This window comes from Alligator sinensis, unplaced genomic scaffold (genome assembly GCF_000455745.1).
Source record: "Alligator sinensis unplaced genomic scaffold, ASM45574v1 scaffold69_1, whole genome shotgun sequence".
NCBI lineage: Eukaryota > Metazoa > Chordata > Crocodylia > Alligatoridae > Alligator > Alligator sinensis.
Genome location: NW_005842443.1, coordinates 508,138 through 514,011, shown reverse-complemented (window position 1 = coordinate 514,011; position 5,874 = coordinate 508,138). Strand labels below are relative to the sequence as shown.

The window sequence follows — 5,874 nt, the reverse complement described above, 5'->3', positions numbered from 1 at the left end:
GGCCCCGGCGGCTGCGCAGGCAGGGGCCGGCCGAAGAGCGGGTCTGCCTGCGCATCGGCACCAAGGTCTTCTTCACTGGCGAGGCCCAGGTACCCGCCCGTGCTGCGCCCCTGCCCTTCCTCCGCGCGCGGCGGGCCCCAGGGTTCCACTCCTCCCCACAACCGTTCCCTCAACTGCCCGTCACCCCCCAGGGGTGTCCTGTAGCTGGGTCTAGGGGGTGCAGTTGCATCCCCTCCGCCTTCTCCATCCAGTGTTTAAAGCTAGATGCTAGGTTTTGAATATGAAATTATGGCATTGGAAGCTCAGATTGCTGGTATTTGCTGAAAAAGTGTTGTCCACAGAATCAAAATATGTAAATAAGCATGCCAATAATCCTTATTTACAGTGGTTCCCAGTCTCTGACAGGTTGCACACCACCCATTTAAAACAATACACCTTAAGTCCCACCAGCAAATGTTTCAGTTCAACCTTAAGTACGACTGGCAAGTTTTTGTCATAAAAAGTAATTATTATAATTATATAATGTATAATTTATATATTATATAATTAATAATTTATTATAATATAGTGATAATATAATTATAATAAATCTGTTAATGTGTGTCACTGACAGGTTGTCTGCGTACCACTGGTGCTATGCCACTGATTGGGAACTGCTGCTTTGTAGGAATACAAAACTAAACCTTTTGGTTCAGAGGTGATACCTTTTATTAGACCAACTAGAAAGTAGCAAAAAAATTATCTTTCTTTGCAAGCTTTTGGGCACGCCTGCCCTTCTTCAGGCTGAGGGGAAATCCAAGATTGTAAAAGTCCCCATAGGTAGAAAATAAACATCACTGTGCACAGAGGAAGCTGAAGGTGGATGTCTGTTCCTCTGGGTCCACGAGAGTCCCTTTGAGTGAGATGTTCTTTGATGTGCAGATGAGGCAGTTTTTCTTCCCCAGTGGTGTCAGATGGCAGAAAGGCAGGGAAGTGTAGACATCTTTCTTGTTTAGCAGTGAAGTTTATAATTCTAAAATTGGCTAAAATATGTTATCTTCCATGTTCCAGGGATCTTATTTCCTTTATATTGCTTGCTGTAAGTCAGCACTGAGAAATGGGTCATCAAAGTTGAAGCATTTCTTTTATTTCGAGGCAAGCTGTCCTAAGAAAGTGCTGGCAGCAAACCAGAAAGTCAGTTAAGACTTTTTGGGGAAATACCGTGATCAAGTAGGTGGTGGCCTTTTGGCTCAGATCAAGTGGGGGCATCCGAATCCCAAGACCTCCCTGTTTGGCCTGTATGTAGGATGCCTGCCAATGGATCCGGGAGTATCTGAAGTCCCAGGATGAAAGGCTGGGATGGAGGATGCTTGCTGGTTGTAGCACCACACATGGCATTTAGAATGACAGTTCTGCCTGCTCAATCGATAGTTTTTGGAATGATTAAATATTGATCAATCAATCAATATGATTTGGACCCGATTTGACTGATTTGACATGGAATACAAAATATATTAATAAAGAACTAAAGACTCCCTGAGAGTGACTTGGGTTTTGCATTTGGTGCATCAATTGAGGTTCCTGGCTAAGGGGTCTTGACCCTCTGCTCAGGGTTAGACCGATTGCCAGGTTTGGGACTGTGGCAGGGTTTTGTCTTCCTTTGTAGCCCTTGGCCCAGGATCTCTTGAGTATTTATAGACAACATTTCATAAAAGCAGGGCATTGGCTGCTGTGGTTCCCCTGCTTTACCTGTGGCAGGTTAGGGTGTTAGGTCTGTGTTGTGTCAGGGTTGACAGTAGTCTTATGTAGTGTTTAGGTTGGGGTGGGCAAAATGGTAGATTCGGTTGGCAGCCGGACTCCATTTCCTAGTTGCCCCGCCCACATCACTGGTTTCTATGAAGGCCCCAGCAGTGGCGCCAGGGTTTCCAAGGAGACTGGCTCCGGCAGTGTTGGCAGGGCATGCGGCTGGGTGTGGAGAGGCTCCACATCCCGGGTTGGGATCTTGCAGTGCTGACAGCATGGTCCAGATCTGAGGCAGAGCCATGATCTGCTGCGTGCACAGCCCTGCCTGGGCTGTGCAGGCAGTGGATCACAGCTCTGCCTTGGTTCTAGACCATGCTGTCACTGCCACAAGATCCCAGCCCCAGAGCAGTTTCCTGCCCAGCTGCATGCCTCACCAGTGCTGCTGGGGCTGACCTCTATGGAAACCTTGACCACCTTGTCAGAGCTCCTCTGCTGCTGGGGTCCCCATGGAAACTGGCTACAGAAACAAGGGCAGGGGTTGCTGGGAAATGAAGTCCACTGTGGGCTGGACTTTGCCCGTCTCTGGTTTAGATCATGGTTGTATGGGATGGTTTGGATAGGGCTGATCCTGCCTCAGGCAAAGGGTTGGACTAGATGACCTCTGGAGGTCCCTTCCAGCCCGACTTCTGGGATTCTATGACTTCATGGCTCATCATCATCTCCCTGATTCCTGCTCCTGCCTCTGCACACCACAGAAGTTAATGACCCTCTCTTAATGGTCTGAAGTCCCGCTCTTTAAACTCTCCTTGCCTCTGCAATGTTACAGTCTGCTAGCCATGCCTGGAATGTCTCTTTTCTATTTCCCACCCTTGCAGGCTGTTTTTTAGCTCTAGCTTAAAATCTTAACCCAGGTGTGGAAATGAAGGGCAGCAAAGTTTTAGAGTGTCAGTCAAGATGCTTAAGATCAAGAAGACTAACTTTTATTTTATGAACCCTAATGAGAGACTTGTTTAACTGTAACGATGGCTGTGTTTTGCCTTGTTTGTTATGCTTTAACATCACCTCACTGTCACATGTATTAAGCCCCCACATGTTTTATAATGGCTTTGGGGGTGCTTTATCTAAATAAAGGCTTAAATAAAGGTTTAGAGATTTATATAAAACCTCCCACTGCCTTTTTTTTTAAATGCATGGGGGCTTAATACATGTGATGGTAAGCCATTTTAATTAGAGCGGCTGTCCAGGAACCACTCTAATTAAACCCACCCCCAACGCCAGCTGCTTATGCATAGGCAGGCAGTGAGGAACTCAGCCCGGCAGCTTGGAGAGCTATGTGCAGCTGGTAAGCCTGTTTTGGTGGAAGGAGAGGAGGAGGGAAGAAGCATGGGGGGAGCACAGATCAATGCCCCCTGCAGTGAGGGAGGGAATGGGGCTGGGGCCACTGCTGCTCTGCTAGGGAAGGCGATGCGGGGCTGCGGGATGGAGCTGGGGCTTGTCCGAGGGGCGTGGGGAGGGGGATGGCTCCCACCCTTGCGTACACCCCAGGAGTGCACAGGGGTGGTGCTGTGCCCCCTGATCTGCACGGGGGGGTGGGATGGGATGGCACTGCAGGCTGGGGCCAGGGCTGTGCCGGGCTGTTCCCGGTGTACGGGGGCTGCACTCAAGGCTGTGCTTGGGCCGGGCAGTGGCAGTGCTGGGAAGGGGATTGGAGGGCCTGCAGCCCCTCCCATAAGCCCCCCTGCCAGCGCTGCTGCCACCTGCCCCAAGTGCAGCCCCCACATGCCACAAGTGCAGCACCAAGCATGGCCCTGGAGCCCCACGTGCCACAAAGAGCCTGGCACAGCCCCAGCCCATAGCAGTATACTGCCCCCCCTGCAGAGATCGGGGGCACGACACCTCCCCCCCTCCCGGGTTGCGTACAATGGTGGGAGCTGCCCTTCCTGCCCTGTGTCCCCTGGACTAACCGCGGCTCCATCCTGCACCCTGCTCCCCGCTGGACAGCACCTTCCCCAGCCCCACTCTCTCCCTCACTGCGGGGGGTGTTGATTTGCCCTCCCTGCCCTCCCCTTCCATCCCAACAGACTTACCAGCTGCATGCAGCTGTATCAGAAATCAAATCGGTATCGGCCGATACGCCTCCTTAAAATCAGCTATCGGTATTGGCCCCCAAAATCTCTATTGGTTCACCCATAATGAGCCAGACTGGTTGTGTGGAGAGGTCTGAATTTCATTTTTAGTTGCACTCTATGGGCTTTATGCTGCTTTCAATTCAAACTGTAGCTGAAACACATGAATGGGAGGTTTTTACAAAAGTCAAGGGTAGAAATGTTGCATTTACTTTTTCAGTGCTTTTGTCATAATCAGCATCACCCTGTATAAAAGTGTTCTTCCTCTAACAGTCAGCATTATTTCTCCCCTTTTGTTTCTTTTAGCATCCCTGGGGCCATTTTGTATTCTCTCATCTTCTGTGCTTGTCTTCAGTTGATTCTAGTAATCTCCCATGTTAATTTCATTCTTGAGCCATTCCATTTTCTAAAATGAGCAGGAAGGAAAGAATCCTGATGCTTAAATGGCTTAAGAGTTCACTGAGCATTCAGGGAATGCTCATGGGAATCGGGTGAGATCACACTTTTGAGCTATTGATTTAGGCTACTTGCCAACTCCAAAAGAGACCACTGCCTTGGTTTTAGCACGGTTCAAATTTGGTAGGCTATTTTTTTTATTCTGACAGCTAGACGCTTCTTATTTTTTAATGAAAGCTTGGCATTGGTGGAATCTGTCCATGCTGTGCAACAGGGGTCAGAAACCTTTAAGGAGCATTGAGCTGAAATAAGGTACCTGGCTCTAAAAGCAGGTCCCTGTTGCCCTTGCTCTGTGCCAAGAGCTGCTCCCTTGCTCTTGCATTCTGCTGGTGCCACCCCTTGACTACTGGCACCAGCTGCCACCAGCAACAGATTTGGTGATGAGAGAAGACAGCTACAGGAAAGGGGTGTGAAAGAGAGTAGGGAGGGGTGGGGTGGCCGCAGGCAGTACTGCAGAAAAACTGTTCAAGGGTACAGGGATGTGACTGCCACTCTCCCTACCACAGAATTGCTGATGATTGTCCCAGCTCTGCAGGCCTGATTCAGTCACTTGACAGATCTGGTTTGTGGGCCATGAGTTGCCAACCTTTGCTCTGCAGGTATAAAAATACATCTGGTGGGTTGGAGGATATGAAATTTGGTATCTTTGTAGTTACCTAATATGTGCATGATGTGATATTGTGATGTTGTGATTACTGTACTATATGTTAGGTTAGGAATCACTTTTAATATCCAGTGAATTTGTATAACAGAAATTTAATTGAGAGTCAAATCCAAAACAATCGAGGACAGTCTTTATTAAAGAGGAGCTCTGGCATAGCTTAAGTGTTTCTGCTTTCTTGGCTATAGACAGATGCCTTAATGATTGGCTGTTTCTGTTTAAGAACTATAGCAACAGAGTTTAAGGAAAATTGGTTCCAATTCTAATAAATTACATTCTCTATTTAGCTAATGGTGATTGGAATTGCACTTGCATATTCAGAGGAGTCCCGTGTGAAATTTTTCCGGATTGTACATCAGAGTTTGGTTTAATTTTATAGTTTCATAGTTGGTAGGGTTGGAAGGGACCTGAGGAGATCATCTAGTCCGACCCCCCTGCCGTGGCAGGAAAGAGTACTGGGGTCAAACGACCCCGGCCAGATGTTCGTCCACGTCCTTTTAAAGACCCTTTAAAGACTTTAATGATGTTATTCTTTTCCTGTCTTTTGGCCTGGTGTTTGGAAATATATATGCTCTTCTATTTGTAAACAAATAATAAGGACCATTTTTCTGTTTATAGTGTTCACATAGGGTAAGTCATAAGGGGTTTTTTGATAATTGTTTTTCCTGTTTTTAACTTTTTTTCTGTTTATAAGTTTGATATATCAGAGAGCTGCCTTCTTGACTGAAATTTGGCACACAGTTTAAGGCCCCCAGGAGAAGGATGTTTCTATACCTACGTATTTAAAAGTTGCCAGTTATTTTTGAGTCTGAAGAATTTCCCCCCCAGATGTGTGTGCGGGGCAAGCATGCTTATCAACTAGATTGTAAGTGCCTTAGAAAAAGGACTATGTCTCTATCGGGGGGGGGG

The 5,874-nt window shown here is 47.7% G+C and overlaps 1 protein-coding gene across 7 annotated transcripts in view; it reads left to right on the top strand.

Annotated features, from left to right (window-relative positions):
• Positions 1–5,874, top strand: part of HLCS (holocarboxylase synthetase) — a 196,387-nt gene that overhangs the window by 2,688 nt on the left and 187,825 nt on the right. For 2 of the 7 annotated variants that reach the window (XM_006030385.3, XM_025212050.1), the window contains exon 1: positions 7–89. The exons of the other annotated variants lie outside the window; for them this stretch is intronic. The gene's annotated coding sequence lies outside the window, so the exon portion shown is untranslated. Of the gene's footprint in view, positions 1–6; positions 90–5,874 lie in introns of those variants that run through there. 7 annotated transcript variants of the gene reach the window in all.